Here is a 22,918-nt window from a genome sequence, read left to right on the forward strand (position 1 = left end):
TATATAATACGATTAAATATAATACAATATAATATATAATATATATTATATAATACATTTTATATATATATAGTCAACTTTCAAAATTCTGCAGGGTTAAACTTGGAATTGAAGCATCAACCTAAAATAATCAGCTTACCAAGTTTTTTTTTTTTTAAAGCAGTTTTTTTTTTTTAAGATTTTTTCTTTATTTATCTGACAGAGATCACAAGTAGGCAGAGAAGCAGGCAGAGAGAGAGGAGGAAGCAGGCTCCCTGCAGAGCAGAGAGCCCGATGCGGGACTCGATCCCAGGACCCTGGGATCATGACCTGAGCCGAAGGCAGAGGCTTAACCCACTGAGCCACCCAGGTGCCCCTCAGCTTACCAAGTTTTTAAAAGATTCAGTGGGAGGAAAATCAAGCTGATATCTACATATCTTTCTAAAATGGAATCCAATTATTTAGTTTTTATGTCAAATAATTAAATCACATCTTTCTTCCTTTGCTAAATTACTCAGAATTAAAGGCTCTCTTCATTTTTGCTTATAATAAAGTTCCCCAGTGTTAACCAGCTTCCAAGAACAATCAGAATGTATACATGCATACAAATGTTTATAAGTACTCACTGTTTTCTGTAAATTACACTAAGTTTTCATAACAATTTCAACTCTATGAGGAGATTTTAAAGAATTATTCATTATTTCACTTCACAACAGAGGAAAGAAGAAAGTGTTTTTTTGTTTGTTTCTTCTTTTTTTTAGATTTTATTTATTTATTTGGCAGAGAGAGAGACAGTGAGAGAGGGAACACAAGCAGGGGGAGTGAGAGAGGGAGAAGCAGCTCCCCGCTGAACAAGGAGCCTGATGCGGGGCTTGATTCCAGGACCCTGGGATCATGACCTGAGCCAAAGACAGATGCTTAATGACTGAGCCACCCAAGCACCCAAAAAAGTGGTTTTAATTTATAAAGTGAAGATTAGAGATTACAAAGACTTTCCTGATTGTAAATGCAGTAAAATGATAAATCAGAATGTAAAATATTCTCTAGGATTTTTTTTTTTAATGCAAAGGTCTTACATTTATTTTTAGGAATGGTTTGGAAGTGTCCTTATTAAAATAAGTCATACTCTGAAATAATTCTTTAAATCTCTTTCCCACTCAACAATTGGATTTTCCTACATTCTAATTGATTATATAAAACTGTGCTATTCATTACATAGGATTTCCAATACTCAGGATAATCTACATGATTCAAAACCTAAATGCTTACTGATGTCATAACTGGCATAACTTATTTGCTCATTTCTTTGAGGTCCTCAGTCTTCTTTACAGTAGAGTCCGCCTCACAAATACAGTTGCTCCAAAGTCCTAGGAGTCACCCTTGCTTCTTCTCTTTTCCCTTCAGACTTCTCACATTTTATCAGCTCTGCCTTAATCTGTATCCTGAGTGTGTCCACTCCTCTTGCCCCCATACTAGTTCAAGCCTCTACAAACTCTCTTATGGAGCCAGTTTCCCTTTTTTCCTTTCAGAAACCATGCTCTACTCAGCAGCCAAATAAGTTCCTATCATTCTGTTCTTTCAAACTTTCTAAAGGCTCTTCCCCACCCTAAGAATATCTGAGCTCCTCTGTCACTGGCTAGACCCTCCATGAAGGGCCTTGGCTTCCTTCTTCAACATCATCTACTAGCATTTGGTCTTTACTCGCAATGCTCCATCTACTCTTTAAGCGACAAGTTAACTCACCTTAAGACCTCTGTCCTGGGCATTCTCTCTACCTGAAACCCCCTGCTGGCTCCTTCTTAGCCTTCAGTGGCAGCTCACATGTCATTTCCTCAAAGATGCCTTCTCTGGGCACTCACGTCATGTATCATCACCTCCCGCTATTACATGTATTTCAATGCGCTTGTCATTATCTGTACTAATGGTGGCAAGTCCAAAACTTCTGTGAAGCACAGTCTGAGAGACTGCAGTTGTATCAGGAAGGGTAACCAGGGAGTCTGAATTTATAGAAAGTGCACTATTTTACAATGTCATTACGGATCAGTAAAAACAGCAGCTTTCCAAGAATGCTATGTGTACATGGGGTTTCCAAATGCTATGTACTTCTATTCCTACATAGAGTTTCCTATTCCTGGTGTAACATATTGTCACAAATCTGGTGGCTTAAACCAACACAATTTTATTATCTTACAGTTTTGAAGGTCAGAAGTCCAAAAATGGGTCTTTGGGGACCAAAAATCAAAGTGTGGACAGGTTTGTATTCTTTCTGGAGGGTGTAGGGAAAATCTGTTCCTTCTTTTTTCCAGCTTCCAGAGGCTGCCCACAATCCTTGGCTACAACCTTTATTTATGTTGTCTCAGCTTATTCTCTGACTCTGACCCTGCTATTTCCTCTTCATAAGGACCTTGTGATTACACTGGGCCCACCTGGGGGAATCCAGGACGATCTCCCCATCTCAAAAGCCTTAACATAATCACAACTGTAAAATCCCTTCTGCCATGTAAGTTTCCAAGGTTTAGGACATGAACCTATTTTGAAGTCATTATTCTACCTTTCATAGAAAGTTTTGTTCACACTTACATAAAATGGGGAAAACCTTAATATCCATTTAAGACCTTTTTGTTATGGCTTACAAGAGAGCCAGTAGCAATTCTGTTATGAGGGTAGACCTTAACTCCCTCTAATTCAGTCTTTGGAATCTGTTTCGATTATTCACCTGTTTATAGACTCCTCCTCCTTCGGATGTAAATTCTATGTGAATCTTGTTCATTGCTATGTCCCTAAAACAGTGTAACTGACAAATAATAGGCACACAATAGAGGTCTTAAGTGAATGAGTGAAAAAATTGAAAGAAATAACTATTGAACTTGAAAAACACTAATTGAGCTATCTACCTGCCAGGGACAATGATAGCAAATGGGGCTAGATAGTGTGGGTGAGTCCTCTGAGTTAAAGACTAAATAAAACATTGTATGACTTATGAATATACTGAATACATTAAGAAAAGATTTAGTAGTTGTAGCCCAACACTCAAACAATGACTGTGGATGAGGAGTTAATACCATGGGGGATCCCGGCTAAGTAGATAGAAATAAAATTGCTGTCTCTGTTAAAGCATTTTCAGAAAAGACCTATTGGAAAGAAGACTAGTAATATAGAAAATGAGGTCTGTAGGATTTTATTACTGAAAGAAAACTAACAAAGACAAACTATATAAGACCAGTCTGTGGCTCCCGAGAATAGCGATTCTGCTTTTACCACCATATGCCCTGGCAGACTGCAGAAACTTCACAAATATCTACAGCCCCAGCTCCATTTCTCCACTCCTCCTCCCACCAAAACTCCTTGAGTGTGTTGACTCTACCCACTATCCCTCTATGTATCTTCCTTCTCTCTAGAACTCAATTCCTGACAGGCTTCCATACCCACCACCCACTGAACTTGATTTTGTAATAAGCCCCCCAGTGACCTCCATGTTGCTAAGCGAAGTGTGTGTTCATATGTCCTCAGGTCAGCACATGCCAAATAGTCATCACCTCCATTTCCAGGAACCCTCATTGCAATGGCGATTGTTTCTTATTATCACTTGCTGCTTCCTCATCTCCCAGCCTCAAACTCAGCCCTTAGACTACTTCTCTTCATTTGCACTTACCCCCAGTTGGAGATGCATCTTTTTTTTTTTTTTAAAGGTTTATTTATTTACTTTAGGGAGGGAAAGAGACAGAGGGAGGGACAGAGAGAGAGAGAGAGAACACGAGTAGGGGGAGGGCCACTGGGAGAGAAGCTTGGTGGGGAGTCTGATGCAGGGTTCAATCCCATCACCGATGAGATCATGACCTGAGCTGAAACCAACAGTTGTATGCTTAACTAAGAGAGAGAGAGAGAGAGAGAATATGGTGGGGATGGGCAAGGGACAGGGAGAGAGAAGCTCTAGCAGACTCCAGTGCGAGTGTGGAGCCCAGCGTGGGGCTGGATCCCACCACCCTGGGATCATGACCTGAGCTGAAACCAACAGTCAGATTCTTAACCAACTGAGTCCCCAGGTGCCCCATGAGTTACCCCACTTTTGTGCACCTACTTTGCTGACTGCCTAAGAGTCTGGATCCCATTTCCTCAGGTGAACATACTGAGTCCAGGCTCACCTTCAGAAGCTAGTGATCTGCTTTCTTGTCCTTCCAGATTTGAGCTCTAGTTACCACCACTTCTGCTCTCACATCTGTTTTTTTTCCCCCAGTTGTCTTTCTCTCTCTATCATGTTTTGTAACTGCCCACTTTAAGGATTTTGGTTAATCTGCTATTGCTATTTCTCAGTGTTGATTATGCTGCACAAACAAGGATTTTACTCTAGATGGGCATGATTTAAATGGCTAGGTGGAACATTCTATTTAAATTTTTTCTAAAAAATCAATTTTGTCATTTAATAATTAGCTTATATTCCTCTTAGCTCATGGTGGCTTTTATTTTTATTTGACACAGTGTATTATGTTTTGGCTAAAAGAGACTTCCAGAGGCTATCTGGTTCAGTTAGCTTTCTTTAGATACTTATTATCATCAGCATTGGGAAGGGTACCAATTCTTCAGCATGTTAAGTCAGACAACAGCAAAATAGCATTCATGCTGGCAAGAAATTGCACTGGGACAATGCAGAGGACTTTGTGAGCTATTTACAAGCCTTTTACTAAAAAATTAATGAAATAATGCTTTATTTTAGAACTAAAAATCTGTATTCTAAGAAAGAATTTTAAGTTTTACTACATGTTGAATAAAAATTATCTTTGGAGAGCACTTTATTTTAAAAAGTAACATATGTTATTAGGGCATCGGGGTGGCTCGGACAATTAAACATCTCCCTTGGGCTCAGGTCATGATCCCAGCATCCTGGGACTGAGCCCCACATCGGGTTCCTTGCAATGTGGGGAAACTGCTTCTCTCTCCCTCTGCCTGCTGCTCCCCCTGCTTGTGCATGCTCTATCTCTGTCAAACAGACAAATAAATAAATAAAAGTAATTTTCTTTGAAAAGAATAAAATAATTTATGTTCTCATTAATTTCCCTGTTAACCATCTCTCAAAGTTGTTGATAGTGATATACTTAATTTTGATGGGTTTTTAATGCTTCTCTCAAATACAGTTATCAAAATTTTAATAGAGAGGGATTCAGACATAAAGTCTATTTTTGCATAAATATCTTTATGCCAGTTTTTATGCCCTTTGAATTCATGGTTCCCTATTTCTTATTTAAAATAAAACCACCTTACAGATAGGAATTCTGTCTTCTATATTCTTTGATTCTTGCCATGGGACACAACATAGTGAACTGAGCACTGTGTCTACTAAATAGATGTCATTCAATGACATTTCAAGGGTCTTAATTTCAAGGGTCATTTATTGACATGCCTAATTTGAATAGGCTATTGCCAGGAGTTTGAGACACAGAAATCATAAATACATGGATGATATTGAAAAGGAGCCAATACGATTTTTTAAAAACTATGTTTGAAAAGAACTTAATAGACCCTTTAGAAATGAGAAATTCAGTTCTGTTTTAAAATTCAAAAATGAGTTATATAGCTTGAAGTTTTCAGACATATGAAGTACATGTCTTATGTGTATCTAACAGATATGTAAGAAATCTTAGAAAACATGAGAGCATGGTAAAGATAGGAGAAATGTGAAGGGAAATCTGAAGGCTGAGATAGTCTACATGTGTTCCACTGGAGCTCCAGGGGAGTAACTGGAGAAAACAGTGGAAAGACAATGATTAAGGGGTAACTGTGAAGAAATTTCTCTAACTGAAGATAAATTAGGCTGAAAACAGATACTGACTCCTGAGCTGGATAAAGTAATTGAAATGTATTAAATAATTCTGAATCTGGAGAACACAAAAAACAGAGAAACCTCATGATAAGCATGGGTCCCAGAGTTCAACCCTATAAACGTAGTCATGTTGCAAAATTAATGAACTCACCCCAATGAGGGCCTATATATCAGAGAGTCTGGCAAAGAGTTCAGATCCATCCTTTCACCAGCCAGCACTTCTGGGTAGGGAACCTGCTGGGAATGATCCTGAGCCCTCAGGTCTACATAGTGATTCCAAGAAGGAAGGGAAGGAGGAAGGAGCAGTGATTCAAAGAATGTCCCAGTTAACCTAGTCTCAGAAGAGTAATCTAGATTATTGGTGATAGGGGCCGCATTTACTGGTGTTGCTTATTTCCAGCCCAACACACATGTCACCACCCTTTCATCCTTTTACTCCAAAGGAGATGAAAACTTCAGCTACTCCTTAACAATGCGGCAGGAGCAGAGGACAGGTGCCATCCATCATTTATGTTATATCTGAACTCCCATGATTACAGGCACATTATGGTGGGGTATTGCTATAACACTAGAGATATAAAATTAGAGTCACCAGGAAATGCTAGACTTAAATGCATCTAACAAACACCCTGAAATACCTTTATGTATATCTATTCATTTGCATACATGCCATAAAAACTGAATAAAGTCAAAAAATAATGAAACAAACCATTAACATAGTGGAAGATTTTAGCAATCCTCTATTGCTAGATCAAGCCCTCTAAAATGAGTGGCACTATACAAAACTTCAAAAATACAACTGAAAAGTGCTTAAATGGATGTGTATAGAGCCCAACTGGAAAGTGCATATTCTTTACAAGCATACATATAACAGTTGCAAAATCTGATAACATACTACTTCACAAGGAAGTATGAAGAAATGCCACTGGATTTGGTTCACACAAATTCTTTGCTCTATTGATAACAGAGTAAAATTAGAAGTGCATTACACAATAATGGATAAAGCGAAAACCAAAGACTATGAAATGTATTACAAGGACTGGGGTCGCGGCTTGATGATCACACTCATTCCAACATACACAGATGATTCCGATTGCTGCCATAACCACGAGGAAGGGGTGAAGGAGGTCTAATGCACACAGCTCCCCCCTGGCCATTTTCATTTCTCCAAGGGAGGTTCATCTGAGTGTTAGGGATGGAACTCTGCTTTGAGTTACGTCCCGCCAAGCCACAGGGCATGCTGACTGGGGGGGGTTTCCAAACCTCTAATAGCACCCATCATGTCAATTGAAAAACTGCAAGAAAATTATTTTTTATAGTCTCAAAATTGCCTTTCGTATCATAAAATATAGCTCTGATGTCCAAGCAGCATAATTTCTTATCATGCAGCATATACTATCATGTTACATTATCCATTAAAATGACAAGGCAGCTCACAAGAGTGGTCAATAGCAAGACTGCTTAAACATGACCAGAAGGAGTCATGCACATGTAACAGGCAATCACTGAGTCTGCATTGGACAAATGAATGTATAGAGAGGGTCACTTACTGGATATGAAGCACAGTTTGAAAGCAGTTTGCTTCAGTATGAAAAATGAGATCATGACAAAAGGACAAATAGAGAAAGGAGAACGAAGTCTAAAACAAGCCCCCACAGAAAGGTGACAAATGAGTAAATAAAGAGTGAGAAACAAGAGATATCCATTATATATGGGACACTCTTCCAGGGAAGGAGGAAGTTAGTGTGCTTACCAGTTAAAGGGGACGAGGTCACGCTCTCACTGAGAACCATGGGATGGAAGAGTTCTCCTTCCATTTGCTTTTAGACTTCCAAAAGATAGCTAATTCCCATGTTAATTAGCTAATTCTCACTATTTCCAGCCTCCCTGTTTGCATATAACTCACATCACTCTGATGAGGTGCAAATGGTTAGGAAAACAAAGAGTAATGGGGAGGAGTCTGCCCCAAGAAAAATTCAATGTTGATAATAAGTTGGAGAAAACTTTTGTCTTAAAGATAAGACAAGGCTGTTACCATTAAAAAATACAAATAATCCAATAACACTGGAACAAAACCATGCACATACACCAAAGAACCATGAATGACGAACAATACCCATAGTAAAAAAGTTCAACTTTTTCACTGTGAACCAAGGGAATGCAGATAAACACAAGTGCTGGAGCTGTATGCAAAGACTAAGGGATATTTAAACAGCGATAGAAAAAAAAGTGTAGGGGAAATTATTATTAACCATTTTTAAATTTTACTTTTTTTATGCATTTACATTTTAATATGTATTTCAGTATTCTTTTTCATTTAATACTCTATCATTAACATTTCCCTTGGATATTGTTTCATGTCCAACAGTTAATTCTGTCATACTGTAAGAATCCAATGGATTCCTTCCTTTTCATCATTTATTGACCAATTTTTCACTATGATAGATTGTGCTGCAACACATATCCTGAAACATCCATCTTCATTTTCATTCCTAATTTTCTTTGGACTAAGTTTCCAGAATTAAAATTACTGTGTTTGTTTGAGGTCCTGGGTACATGGTGCCAAGTACCTGTCTAGAAGGATCATGTTCACTTTGAAGCTCACCAGCAGAGGGTACCATGCTCATTTCTCAAACACTTTTTTCATTGATGCATTTCCCAAATGTTTTTCTCTATTTTTTCAGATTTACAGAATTTATACAAATCAATCTTTTGATACATATATTCTTTCAATAATACTAAAGCTAGTAATAAATTTACCATACTCACCCTAACTTTATGACTACCTTTAGGATGATAAAAATAACTTGAAGAATAGATCTGCTTTATCTTTCAGTCAAGCTGCTCAGCACTAGACACCCAAATACAGCAGAGTACATGGGTAATAATTACAAATTTCATCCAAAGTTATAATCATTTATACCTATATTCCCATATTATAAATACACATACACATCCACATAAGAAGGGTGATCAGATTGTTCTCTCTTCTTTACAATAGTACTGACTTTTAAAATAAAATGGCAAACTCTGCCATTTAAGAAAAATTCTTTACAAAATACACCAAACCAAAAGAATAAATGCCCCTTAAGTAGCTGAGAGACCTAAATGGGGAAGAAACTTGTATTTAAATGAACAAATGACTTTAAGGAAAGAGAAAACCTCAAACCCACAGTCATACAAATGTTAGGTAATAAAACTGTGATTTTAAACATCATATTTTGTTTTATAGTTCAGATGTAAGCTTATTTTAAAACAGTGGAGGTTTATAAAGGTGGGCAATTCAAACATACTTTTCTCGGTGTTTTATCCTTGTTTTTATTAAATAAACTCAGAAGTCAGAGACTTTTACAGTGTCATTATATAGTGTTTGCCTAAGAAGTAATATTAACATACAGAAATTGAAGTTGGCAGAGATCAGACACAGAATAGTGATTGAGCAAGAACAGTATTCATGCCAATTAGAAGTGTGCTCACTCAAGTTTCATGATGAAGACCTAGCTTCTTAACTGGAACCAGATGTTATCCAGTACCAAATACGTCCTGCTTCTTGGCATGGTTCATACCTACCATTAACCTCTGACTTAGTGCATGTACATCAAGTGGAGAGAGACAAATTAGTAGTTGGCTGCAGTGAGAGCTAAGGAAATGTTAACAAAATGCTATACCGAGGAGTTGCTGGAAGCCCAAAAGCGAACCCCCTCTCCCTGTTGAAGGTCACTCAGTGGCCTCCCGCTGCATTTCCTACTAAGCTCCACTCCACTGGTGTGTCTGGCCTCCCCAGTCCCATCTCATCCCACTCTGCCCTTCTCAGCACTGGTTTCCTTCCTCCTCTCAAACAGAATAAGCTCTTTCTATCTCATAGCCTTTGTACATGTTGTTCCTTCCGACTGAAAATTTGGTCTGTACCAAATTTTGTGCAGCCACTTCTGTCTTGACTTAAATGGTCTTTCATGAATACCCCACTTTCCGTGTATCTTCTGTCCTGTCCTAATTTACAAATGAGTCCTGGTTATTTCTTTCATAGTATTTCTCAGGGTGGATAAGGATACCTTTATTTGTTTACTTTGTATCATCTATTCCTCTTTAGACTATTATCTCCAAGAGGGCAAGAAGGATACTTTGTTCAGTTATATATCCAGCACCTAGTACCAGCAACAGAGCAAGCACTTGATTATATGTAATTGTTACAGGCAGGCCAAATAAAATATATTCTTATCTGTAATGTATTTGTAGAATAGATTTCCATGTGTAGGAAACAGCATTATGACTGCAAATGTAAGCCATTCCATCTTTATCCAGACATCCTATTATCTCTCTTACCCATTCTTTAACTGAGATCCTACCAACTTCATGAATAGCTAGGAAAAGAACTGGAACATATCAAACAAAAGGGGGAAATGATAGATTTACACATATTTTCCAGACCCTTTCACTGGCATAATGAGATGACTGATGCATATGTCATAATTCATAGGCTGACACTTCCCTCATTTCACATCTCAGCGATCCTGCGTATGACTCCATTTGCTAGCATGAATGTTAATCATAAGCATTCTTTGTGTCTGAACAGCTCATTTTAAGGGTCAAGATCATATAAAGTTCTACCCTGATGGGATAAATGAGTTGGATTTGGGAGTAAGAATAGTAGCTGAAGAGTACAGTTTCTATTTTTGCTTTTCAACTACTGAAGCTTAGGTATTTTCCTTTGCTTTCATATAAACCAGACTGAGTTCTAAAGATATTTCTTACTTAGTTCTAGGACGAAAACTTTGTGATGATCAGTTCTGTCAACTGGTCCACACATCAAGCCCTGGAGGCTTCTCCTCACAGCAGAGACTCCTGATCACCTTAGTCTCAGGGCATGTTCTGACTTTTGGTGGAATATGTTTGAAGAGCTTTCTGACAGAGGTGTGGGACTTTGGCATCTGGTTCTGTCTATGAGGTACAGCCCATAGACCCACATTTCTTTCTAACCCCTGCATTTGCTCGCTGGAGATTGGAGTTCCCCTTGCTGTTTTATCTTCTCTTCTTCACACTGGTATTCCTTCCCTAAATTCTGCTCCAACCTGTGATCCCACTAAAGCTCTGGGGAAATCATGGACAAGATTTACTGGGAGACTCTTAGTTCCTTACAATTTAAGACTCCTGAATGAAAGTGAGGGAGAAAGGCATGATTATTATTTGACTGTGGCTTATCTTTAATATATATATTTCTTTGATTTTGATGGCTGAAAGTGAACATTAGGATTTATTTTTTGATTCAACATGTAGTCTTTTAGGAAACAGTATATGGTTATCTTTTCTTCCCCCAAGTTCTTACTGTTGAGTTTGTGTTTTGTCAAATCACTCAGAAACTACCCACAAACATGTAGACTATATAAGGATCACTAAACAGCTTAATTGTGCAGTTTTTCAAGAAGTTTTTTTTTTTTTTTTTTGAACACAAAGTTTTCACTGGGCTGTTGTTTATTGGTGTCCTAACTTATAAATGATTTCCTAATATCATGGGTAAAGTAATAGTTTTCTTTGAAGTTCCCTAATTCTTAAACGGAGATTCCCAGAGTTCTTAAGGACCACCTAATGCCTGTACCTCTTGGTGTCTTTCTCACAACAGGTGGAATGCAAGGCTTATTGGTGAATCACATGTATGATGTCATGAGAACTGTAAGTTTCATGAAAGTTATGATGGCTCTGACTACTATCATTATTCCAAACAAACCATTTTTATATCATTGGACACCTAACATTCACAATCAATCCAGTTAACCTCATAACATTTGCTCTGATATATCCCCAAATATATTAATAAATTTTATATATGTGGAGGTGTTTATTTCCCTGAAATTTGCCATCATAGCTCCAAAGGGAAAATGCACTGTTCCTAGAATAATGATTAGCCCATTGAATAAACATTAGCAGTGTTATACTCGCTGTTATTATATCCTAAGTATAATATCCATGGTCTTTGCACTTTGAAGTCAGCCCATATATATATGGGGAAGGATATATATTTATAGAATGTCATGGTGCCACACCTTGACAAGGTTCTAGAAACTATTATTATAGATACAACTCATATCATATCAGAAAAGCTCTATATTATTAATAGAATCAATCAAAATTCAAATACCTATTAGAATTATTATATGAATGATTCATTTATGTATTTTCCATGGAATATTTATGATTTTGTTCCCTTAAAATATTTTGAAAAGATAATGATTTAATCAAAATAATCACCAAAATAATAATGACCTCTAATTTGTCTGTATTGAGAGTAAAGTGATAATTAGTCGACATTAATCCCTATTTAAGGTGGAAATATCCTAGTAGTTCTGTGGTAGCTTTATCTTATTCCCATACTTAAGAACCCAAGCAAACTCATCTTTAATGCAAAGTGTTCTCTCCTGTTTCCAGTTTCCTATCTTACTCAACACCCCCAAAATATTGCATCCATGTTCCCACATCATTTTGTCCCATATCCACAAGGGCAGGGTTTTTTCCCCCTGTGAGTTCTTGGCCAGTCTCACCACCTAGAACACTGCCAATATCTGATGACCAAATGGATGAATATAATGCAAAGATCAATTCTCCATTTAATGCTAGTTTTGAATTGTTCTACTGGATTATACTTTGGTTATACCTATAAAACAAGTTAAGAAAGAAAATTATTTTCTAAAAATTTGTGTCCAAGCCAATAAACATAAAACAGAAAACCTGAAGATTACTCTAGTAGATGTTGCAGTGCGCCCTGCAGACCTCCCCTTGTCACCAAGAGACTCATTCCCCTGGATAGCAGGACCGCTTCCTGCACATAATGTACACCTGAGTCCCGGCCCTAGAACTGTCTTTGGCTGGAGAGGGAGGACTCATCCGAAGTGATGGCCCTCCCAGGGCAACTAAGGACTGCTCAGTCTGGCAGCATGAGGGCTTGGCCCTTGCCTTCATTCGCATCTTCTCTGAAGGGTCAGTCTGACTCCAGAGACCTCCCCCCACCCCTTGTCTCTCCCTAGCCAGCCCTGGATCCCCAGGATCACAGAGGCTTCTGTTTGCACTAGACCACAGTGGAGCTTCTTCCTCTGCCCCTTTCTCTCCTTCCTCCACTCCTGCAGAGCTGTTTTTCCTAAAAACATTGCCTAATGAGCTTCCTCTATACAAATCTAAGTCTCCTGCCCTCCCCTAGTCCTGTCCCATGTCCCTGCCCCGGACAAAACACAGGTAGCAGAGGTGGAGGCCAGACGTAATCTGGGGAAGCAAATCTAAAATGGTATTTTGGAGCTGGATCACCTGTCAATCACTGGCAGCCAGGGTCCTGTTTCTGGTAACTGTAAAAAATCAGAGGGCCTCTCTGGCAGCTGATGAAGAGACTCTCACTCCCTGTAACTAAAGGGTAGAGAGAGTAGAGGATCCAGCCTCTGTTAAGAGTTGCGGAGCACCAAAGAAGCCTGAATTCTCAACCCAGGGAGGGCTGCTCTGTTGGAACCAGGACCCCAACAGGGTGGGAGTGGAGCCGTGAGACTTGGAATGAGACATCTGAGCCAATGTACTCAGATGCACTGGAAACTCCAGCTGTCCCTGGAATGTCTGGGTCTGTAGAGAGGCCCATCCCTCCCTCCCACTTGAAGATGATGTCACAGCGTTCCACCTCACCTGTTCTCTCCTGGTCAGCTGACCAAGAGCTGGGGTTAGATCACTCACATAACCAGGTAGGGAAAAGTAGGACCTGATAAGGGAATAAAGGGACTATCTCCAAAGGGCCAGAAGGCCCTATCTAGCAGGTGTCAGCAGGTGACTGGAACTGAGTCCCGAGGGGATGGATCAAGGAAGATACAAAGTGGGCAAAGAAAAGCATTTGGTATTAGAGCATCCTCCAATGATACAGAACTTAAGAACAAATAGCAAGCGTGTTGGAAGGTGGCATTAATACACTGCTAGGTTGGCCCTCAAAAGCTTGGAGAAAGTGATGGCTTACATAGTGAAAGACAAAAGCCAGATGTGACTAGTTGAAGAGGAGGAAGATAGATGGGTAAACACAAAGAGAGGTCTCTCCATCTACGCAATGAAGAGACATCAAGGATGGATGATCAGGATCCCTATAAAAATCACAACTCTTTGCTCAGGTTCCAAACCTGGAAACCCTTGAATGAAGAGTCCCCAGAAGGAGGCGCCAGCAACACCAGAACAAGAGTACAGAGCAAGGACTCAGACAGCCCTGCTCCAACAGAGCCCAAGGCCATGCAATTGGGCTACCATACAGCGAGGAAAGGGTAAGCCTTTTCTATTCTTACAATATAGACCTCTAGCATTTTGGAATAAGGCCATGCCATTTGTGGCAGAGAATTACATGCCATTTGAAAAACATTTCTCTGAATACTCCTGGGCCTTTGTGCAGTTAAGGCATCTGACCACGAGACACCAAGCAGCTATGTGGCCAGCATTTCCCATCATGACCCGAGTTTCTTAGACTGACACCAAACATAACAAGGTCAGGAGCCAGTTAGAACTTTCTCCTAGACAGTTAGGGCCAGGCAGAGGGCACAAGTAGGCTACTTACACAAGTGACTTATTGCTCTATGTCACCCACCACCTCTCCCCCATCCCAGTCCTCTGGCCATTGAGGGGTGTCCCTTATGACAAGCCTACAGAGGAGGAAAAAGGCCAAACTTGGTTTTGGGGTGGGTTGGCTCAATACATTAGTGCAAGCCACGAAAGGCCTGCTGTGGATTACAGCCCAGTCGAGGCACCGAGAGGAAATCTTCCCAAAGCACAAAGCTTCATCCACTTTTTGTGGAAACACAAATCAGCTGAGGTTGGAATATATACAGTCTCACTGATAGAGGTGAATGGCTTGGTCAGTTCATCAGGACCTAGAAGGGGAGTTCTGGAAAAGGGAAGACAAGGAGATCTGGAAAAGAGTTTGTGGGTGGAACTCGAGGGTACAAAGAGCCAAGACTTTTGTTTCATATATTAACATCTTCCAGAGATGTGCAAAAGGCACCAAATAACCAGAATGACTCCACCAGCCGACACCCCTCTCCCCCCAGTGCTCCCAGATGGCCATAGTGGTAGGGACAGAGGCCAAGCATGGGCCCAACAAAAGCTGCCTCTCAGCAAGGCTGATCTAGCTACTGCCACTATTGAGTGTCTAAACTGCCAACAACAGACACCAACACTGAACCTTGATATAGCACCATCCATTGACATGCCTAAACAGCCACTCAGTGGCAGGCAATTATTTTGACTAAAACTGATTCCTAGGCTGGGTATGCACTTTTCTTTTTTTGCCTACATGGCTGTGGCAAGCATCACTATCTGAGGACTTACAAATGTTGGATCCATTGATATGGGATTCTCCATGACATTTCAACAAATCAAATGATCCACTTCACAACAAAGGCACTGTGGCACTTGGATATGGGTCTACTGTTCTCATCACTGATTATATAAACAAGAAGCTACTAGCTGCTGGCTTGAGAAGGGGATAGGACAGCATTTGGAGGTTGTTGTTGAGGCTGTAACTCAGAGATTCCTTGTGAGTGTGGGCAATGCCTCAGGATGCTGTCTGTATATTCCCTATCAGCAATCACTGTGGTACTGCATCCTCAAGGGTGAGATCCAGAGTGGTCATTCTTACCATCACTTTTAGTGACCCAGGTGGTCACCCCAGATGGGGTGCCTCCCATCTCCACAACTATGGGCTCTGTGGATCTAGAAGTCTGTTCCCAGTGGGAAATACTCCTACCAGGACAATGTGAGTACCATTAATCTTCAAGCTACCATCCATTCACTTCAGGCTCTCATATCAAGACAGCAGTTAGAAGGAAAGGATGCAGCATTCCTGGCTCAAAAGAATGTCTGTGAAGGACAGAGGATTTCCTGGTATTCCTTGACCATTTTGATAGTAAACAGGCAAGTGCTCACACAAAGGCTGATAAATCAGGGCATGATGACCAATGGTTCAGACACTTCAGAGCTGAATATCAGGCTCATCACAGCAGGTTGGCTACGTAGACCCACACAGGTATTAGGTGGGAATGAATGGGTGGTTGGGATGAGGGCAGGAGGAGAGATGGTGAGTATCAGTTGCCATCCAGAGACCAACTGTAGCCACGGAGCCTGTGGTTCACCCACTGATGTTTCTTCAGTGGTTTCCTCAGGGCAAGAGACTGATTAGAATCTTGGGTGGAGAGTGGGCTAGTCCCGAATTACATGAAGTAATCTAAGTGGAACCAGGGTGAACAACAGTGGTGTGACACCCTGGTCACGCCAGAACCAAGGCCCTCATTCCTTCAGTTGTCAGGAGTGACAACTGATGATGAGAATTACTTTTGATGGCACAGAGCTGCCCCACCATCCCACCTACAGTGTGTCCCACATCCCCTGTTTGGTCACAGCAGGGATGCGGAAGGCCCAGGCACCTTCCTCAATTCCAGGACAACTCTGAGGGCCATCCCAGTTGTGTCACAACTACCTTGCCATTCCATTCAATCGTCCTGCCCAATTTGGCTGCCTTCGGTTTCCTACAGGTGTTTTTAATAAAGATGTTCTCTCATGAATTGGCATGCAAATCTCCAGCTCAGAGTGTTTCCTGGGAAGCCTATCTAAACAACTGCTCCTGGAAAGATCGGGATTTTAACAGGTGGCCAGTCGTATCTACAGCATGCCTACGCCGACGGAGTTCTCAGTAGAACTTTGCTCACTTTCCTCCACCTGAAGTCAGGTTCCCTGAGTAGAACCTGAGGTGAGGATGCTCATACAAGTAATTTATTAAGGGAATGTTCTCTGAGAGGCATATGTCAGGGTATGAGAGCAGCTGATTAGGGTAGTAGAAGAAGCTGGACATAAAGATGTGGGCAATGCCCCAGAGAAATATGCAAATACTTCCTAGCCATTTAGTAGCCTGTCCCCTGTGCCAGCCCTGTGAGGGGGAGAGGGGACCTCAGTCCATCCTAGTATAGACATAACTCTTTAAGTTTGACATTATTTACAAAGGAAGTTAGAGTGCAAAATATTTTTTTTTTTTTTTTTTTTATTTGACAGAGAGAGATCACAGTAGGAGAGAGGAAGGGAAGAGATCACAGAGAGAGGAAGGGAAGCAGGCCCCCTGCTGAGCAGAGAGCCCGATGTGGGACTCGATCCCAGGACCCTGAGATCATGACCTGAGCCGAAGGCAGCAGCTTAACCCACTGAGCCACCCAGGCGCCCCAGAGTGCAAAATATTCTTAAAGTTACACATGGAAGCTGCATTTGGCCAAACAGAATAAAAGTACCTGTCATTACACCATTAGTCTTTGGAGTTTTATAACTGAACTGAAAATTTCACACAAAGCAGCTCTATAACCCCTTCCCCTTAAACCTCAGCTTGCCTAGTCCCTAAAAATAGCATTTGACTAAATTTTAACTCTGAGAAATATCCACACAAAATTAAGGACAAATTTTAAGAAAAGAAAGTTATTTAAATGTATCAACCAAGAGGAGATTCTTTTTAGTTACAAGTCTCCATATGAAAGGCTTAGGACAAAAAGGAATTCTTGAGGTAGACCTAATTAAGGTTCTTATCAAATGTGGTGTATATGCAATTTTCTGATTGCTTTGACAGTTCGTTAAGAAGTTTCAGAGAACTTCAAGGTCATGATTCACTTCTATCATTGTAGACACCTTTTCTTCAGGATTGAAACGTGAGGATTTAAAGTGATATTCAAATGTGGGTCAGTACAGGAACAGCATACTTCTATGTTTTACTAAGATCAACATTTTAGAATATTTTATAAATAATTTTCATTAAGATCTAAAATGTTTTCTGAAAGGAAAATGTTCACAGAAAACCCAGTCAGCTGAGTTGTTGTTGTTTTTTTTTTTTTCCTCCTTCAGAACTACTAAAGGCACCACAGATTTCTAGTAAATTAGTGAGAGTACCAGGGAGGGTTTTCTTTTCTTTTCTTTTCTTTTTCTTTTTTCTTTCTTCTTTCTTTTTTTTTTTTTTTTTTCTGGAAGGTGCATTTCCTTTTAAGGAGCCCTGACTGGATGAGGAGAATATTCCCTATTGGAGTAAGAGCCTCAGTCTATTATCTTCTATAGAGGGCTCATGGTTCCTTGCTGGGTGTCCAGGAGAAGCAGGTTAGAAATCCTGATGCCATTCTGCGGTTCTTCCCTGACCTCCCTGTCAGTGGGGGTCTAGAATAAGAGACTATGTGTTTCCTCATTATTGGTGGTGATAGGGAGGAGGCATGGGGGTAGGAGGAGGATGAGAAGAGATACTGTTTACCAAGAAGTCCGACACTTTCTACATGTTTTTTATGATCTGAATTTGATACTCATTATAACATCGGGAGGTAGAAACTGATTATTCTTGTTTTTACAAATGAGGAAACTGAGCCTACAGGTAATTAAGCAATTCACACCAACAAGATCATACAGCTAGAAAGCGGCACTCTGACTCCACAGGCTGAACTAGTAATCACTGCCTTGTCATTGATAGTATGCTTTTCAGGGTAACTTCACAAATAAAACTAATTGAGAATGTGCAAAAGAGAGTTCAAATAGTCACAAAGGTGAGGCTTGGTTTCAAGGTATCCATCTCCACGCAATGGCTTCATCCTGCTGCTTCCCTCTTCATTCCTTAGTCCTCCCCAGAAGCGGTCTCTGGACTTTCCATGACTCCACCCCCCCCACCCCCTCCCTCCCTTATGCCCCCAATCCATTCTCCATGGCAACCAGAGTGAGCACCCCAAAGAATAAATCTGTCCCTCCTGGTTTTCTGTTGTAAATACTCAAATGGCACCCCAGGGCTTTAGGATGAAGCACACATCCATTGGGCATAAGCAAACCCTCTTGCCTTCCCCAGCTCCTTTTTCTTCAGAGGTACACGACACACTAGTCATAACCACGTCAAGCAGACTTCAATAGTTTGAGGGATTTTGAAAGAAGTCTTAAGACTTTTGGAAATCCACAAATTACTAAATACTCCTATATAAATTTTCCCATCAATTTTGCTAGAGTATAATAAGATAAAATTGAAAATGAAGTTGTAGGCTGAAATGGCAAGTCCAGTGGATGAGGGAAACCACAACACTCACGGGGACTGCATGGAAATAATCTGGCCTCGAAGGGTCCAGAGAAGCTATGTGGATGTTGTTTGGTGGTGGGGAGGGAAGGGGAGAGGGATAGAGGCAGGTTCTGAAGACTAGGCAAGTAGCAAAATCATACTTGGATTGTCATACTTCCCTCCCATGAGGAAACCGTATCAATGGTGGGCTTAGCCCTTAACTGGGCTGGGCTCATTTGAGAAGCAGCCAGGGACTGTGAGAAACCAAGCAGAAGAGGGAGCAAAGGGGAAACCACAGGTCCTACACAATATGCAAAATTAAACTAAATGAACACCCTTTCATAATTTATAATTACTATTTAATTTTCATAGTCAACAACAATGCAATGACTAGAAAGTGTGTATTTTAAAGGAAATATTTGGCCGTTTTATTTTTGTCACTTTAACACTGTAGGGGTGGAAAGATTTTACCTTCTACCCTTTAAGGTCTTCAGGTAGTTTAAGAATTAAATTCACATGAGACAGATCAACAGAAAACAAAACAAAGCCCAAGGTTTACTACATGCTCATACAGGCCCAATAATGAGGTGGAGACCTAAAGAAAAACCCAGGGTACCTGGGTGGCTCAGTTAAGGAGCTGGCTTTGGCTCAGGTCATGATCCCAGGGTCCTGGGATCAACCCCGACATCAGCTCACTGCTCAGCGGGGAGGAGCGTGCTTCTCCCTCCCCCTCTGCCTGCTGTTCCCACTGCTTGTGCCCGCACCCACTCTTTCTGTCAAATGAATAAATAAAATCTTTTTTAAGAAAAATAAACAACTCAGGCAGGCAGTTTTTATACTTTTTATTTTTTAAGAAAAATAAACAACTCAGGCAGGCAGTTTTTATACTTTTTAGAGAAAGGGACCAGAAATTTGCTGGTAATTTGCTTTTTTTTTTTTTTTTTTGCTTATTCTCAATTTATCAAAAGGACAAAGAAAACTTAAGTTTGGGAGCTGCCATTAGTAAGAAATTCTAAACAGAATTTGGGCTGGGAGAGTAGATTGGTAAGGAAGTCTCCTTATCTCCCTCTACAAGGAGGGCACCTTTCACACGGAAGATTTACTTCTGGCTTTCAGGAGACAAACACAAGGGAGTGTGGGGGGTGTCAGATTGTTTTTTCACTGGCTATTTCTTAAGTGACTCTTACATTTTGGGGTGGCCTGCCCTTGGCACCTACAACTGCAAGCTTAGCCAGCCTCTTTTGGAAACTTGGATTTGTCAGTCTTTGGAATTTGACATTTAAATATGCTGAAATACTACTTTTCATTTGGGTTTGAAAGAAAACCTTAGATAAATTCTAGAACCTATAAAACTAACACCAGCTTGAACCATTAGTCTTGAAACGCTTGAGTGTGCCTCTTTGTTCTTACTCCTACAAAATGTTTCCAAGAAAATAAGTAAAAACTAAATAGTACATTCTGTTCTAGTGAGTTGCTCCATCCTGCTGGCAAATCTTCTAGCCAGTTGAGTTCTATTTTCCTTTATTATCTTTTTCTGTGCCTCCCTTTAAACTTGTTTTTCAACTGCTCCATATTAGGAAACACAAAGAGCTGAAAACTTAGCAGGCCTAAGTGTTGGCACATGTTTACCTTTTACTTATACTGACTTTTTGATACGAATTTTGAGCAACGCTTTGTTTTCCAGATTTTAGGAGAGAACTATTCTTTCCTTTTTTTTAATTCCAAAAGTAGTTGGGAATCCAAAGTTGGTAATTTGCTTTTTTTTTTTTTTGCTTATTCCCAATTTATCAAAAAGACTTGGACTCTTGCTCTCATTAATTTCAATCTATTGCTTGATGACTATAACAGAACTATGAACAAAATGTAAAGCAAATGTTGTTCCACCACAAAAGTTTAAGAGCAGAATTAGAAACAGGTAATCTTAAAGATTACATTTTATCTAGATTAACTACACTGTACAATTAAATGTCCCATAACAGAGAAATGCTATCATGGAATTCTACAAAATAAAAACATTAGAAATACTAATCATGTGGAAAATACATAGCATGTTAGTAGAGTAAAAGAGTGGAAATGATAAGTTACACTAAATTTTATTGATACTTATATATAATCATTTTGAAAGAAATGTATTCAACATTTCAAACAGCATTTAACCACCTAGAAAGAGAAAAACACCAAGAAATCTTGTACCTATTTGGTTTTTAAATTGTACATTGTAATGATATAAAATCCAAGTTGAATTATCTAAAATCCAAGTTAAAACTGATGACTTACCTTAGATGTATTAAAAAACCCACTGGGGAATTACTACAGTCCTCCGCCTCTATCAGAGACAATGTTTCAAACTTTCCCCTTACTTGCAGAATGAGTGAAGGATTTGGGGCTTCAGAATTCACTGACTGTGCCTGGAAGAAAAGGCTCTCACGTGTTTGGCCTTGTCTCATGTTTCATCCCCTCGTATTAGCAACAGGCGTATCTAATTTTACTCAGTGACATAAACAGCTCATACCACACTTAAAATTGTTTGGGCACCAATTCCAGGACACAGCTCTAAGTGGGCCAAAAAAAAAAAAAAAAAATCTTACAAAACCAACACTTAAACCCTGAATCATGATAGTCTTATGTAATTATAACTTTCTAAAATAAACTTTACCTTAAATGAATAGAAAAACCAGACTAGTTTACAGCAGAATTTAATGTTGACAAAATCTTTTGAAAATCATTTCAAATTAACATGCAACATTTAGAACTTAATGACCTACTTAGTATTAAGTGTATACTATTGTCACTCAAGTGAAATGCACATTATCATATTAATAGTTACTCCTTAAAAATCGCTTTCTTTAAGCCTCTTTTTTTTTTTTAAATTTATATATTTATTTGTCAGAGAGAGAGAGAGACAGCACAAGCAGGGGAGTGGCAGACAGAGGGAGAAGGAGAAGCAGGCTTCCCACTGAGTAGGAGCCTGATGCAGGACTTGATCCCAGGATCCTTTGATCATGACCTAAGCCAAAGACAGTTGTTTAACCAGCTGAACCACCCAGGTGTCCCTAAGCCTCTTTCTAAGAGAAAAACTTAAAATATTTGAGAAGAAAACCTTGGGGAATTCTCATCCTAATAAAGAGAAGGCAAATAAATTCTGCCTGTTAAAATTACGACAGTTTTTTTCCAGTAAACTAAATTTACATTATGTTTAACAAAGGATGTGAATGTAACAAGGCAATCTTGATGTTTTTATCTTTATTTAAAAAGAAGAGTAGATCATTCATTTTCATAAGATGTAAAGAAAATATCAAGCTTTTTAATAATCTTTTATTTTGCATTATTTTTATATAGCCTGGTGAGCAGGATGAATTAACAAAGATTAAATTATATATTTGAAATTTGTATTTTAGCACTAAACCTGGAAAAGGAGAAGCAGTGCAATGATAATCCATATGCTTAATATTTCCTTTTCTTCTCAGAAGACGTTTTCTTATTCTGTTTATTCATAACTCTAACTTCTTTTGACATTTGATGCTTCTCATGCCAACAGCTGCAGGTCTTAAATTAACAGCTGATACAGCTTCAACTAATCACACATTTATTTGTTAGACTTTAAAAAAAAATCTTTCATGAACTCTCTGAACATTACTATTTTCCCTGACACAGCAATATCGTTAGAATAAAATTACAGCACAACTATCTCATATAAATATATATATATAAAATACTTACCAGTGATGATATGAGATGTTTGTATTAGTATGTGTCTGAAAAGTCAAAATTTGAAACTCCTAACCTAATATTCTGGTTGAAATGTCACACATTTAAAGGTTACATATTGAGGGACCTTTTCATCAATCAGTAAATTGGTTTTATAGCGATGAACTTTTCAATGTTTTGTGCACTGCTTTGTACAAATGTTAGTCAAGTTATGGATTTGATCTCCATTCACATCTACAGATTCATCTAACACTACCAACTTTTCAGTCCTTCAGGAGGAGGGTTTAAAGAAAAACATCTTTCATTTTACAGAATAGTTGAAATTACTAAAATAAGATCTTCAAAGAAATTACTAAAATAAGATCTTC

At 39.4% G+C, this 22,918-nt stretch overlaps 1 protein-coding gene across 3 annotated transcripts in view; it reads right to left on the minus strand.

The window, feature by feature from the left end:
• The window catches only part of SGCG (sarcoglycan gamma), a 152,366-nt gene that overhangs the window by 104,699 nt on the left and 24,749 nt on the right, over nucleotides 1–22,918 (minus strand). The window contains exon 1 of one of the 3 annotated variants that reach the window (XM_032314594.1): nucleotides 21,120–21,395. The exons of the other annotated variants lie outside the window; for them this stretch is intronic. The gene's annotated coding sequence lies outside the window, so the exon portion shown is untranslated. Of the gene's footprint in view, nucleotides 1–21,119; nucleotides 21,396–22,918 lie in introns of those variants that run through there. 3 annotated transcript variants of the gene reach the window in all.

The sequence above is a fragment of the Mustela erminea genome, chromosome 15 (assembly GCF_009829155.1).
Source record: "Mustela erminea isolate mMusErm1 chromosome 15, mMusErm1.Pri, whole genome shotgun sequence".
NCBI classification, from domain to species: Eukaryota; Metazoa; Chordata; class Mammalia; order Carnivora; family Mustelidae; genus Mustela; species Mustela erminea.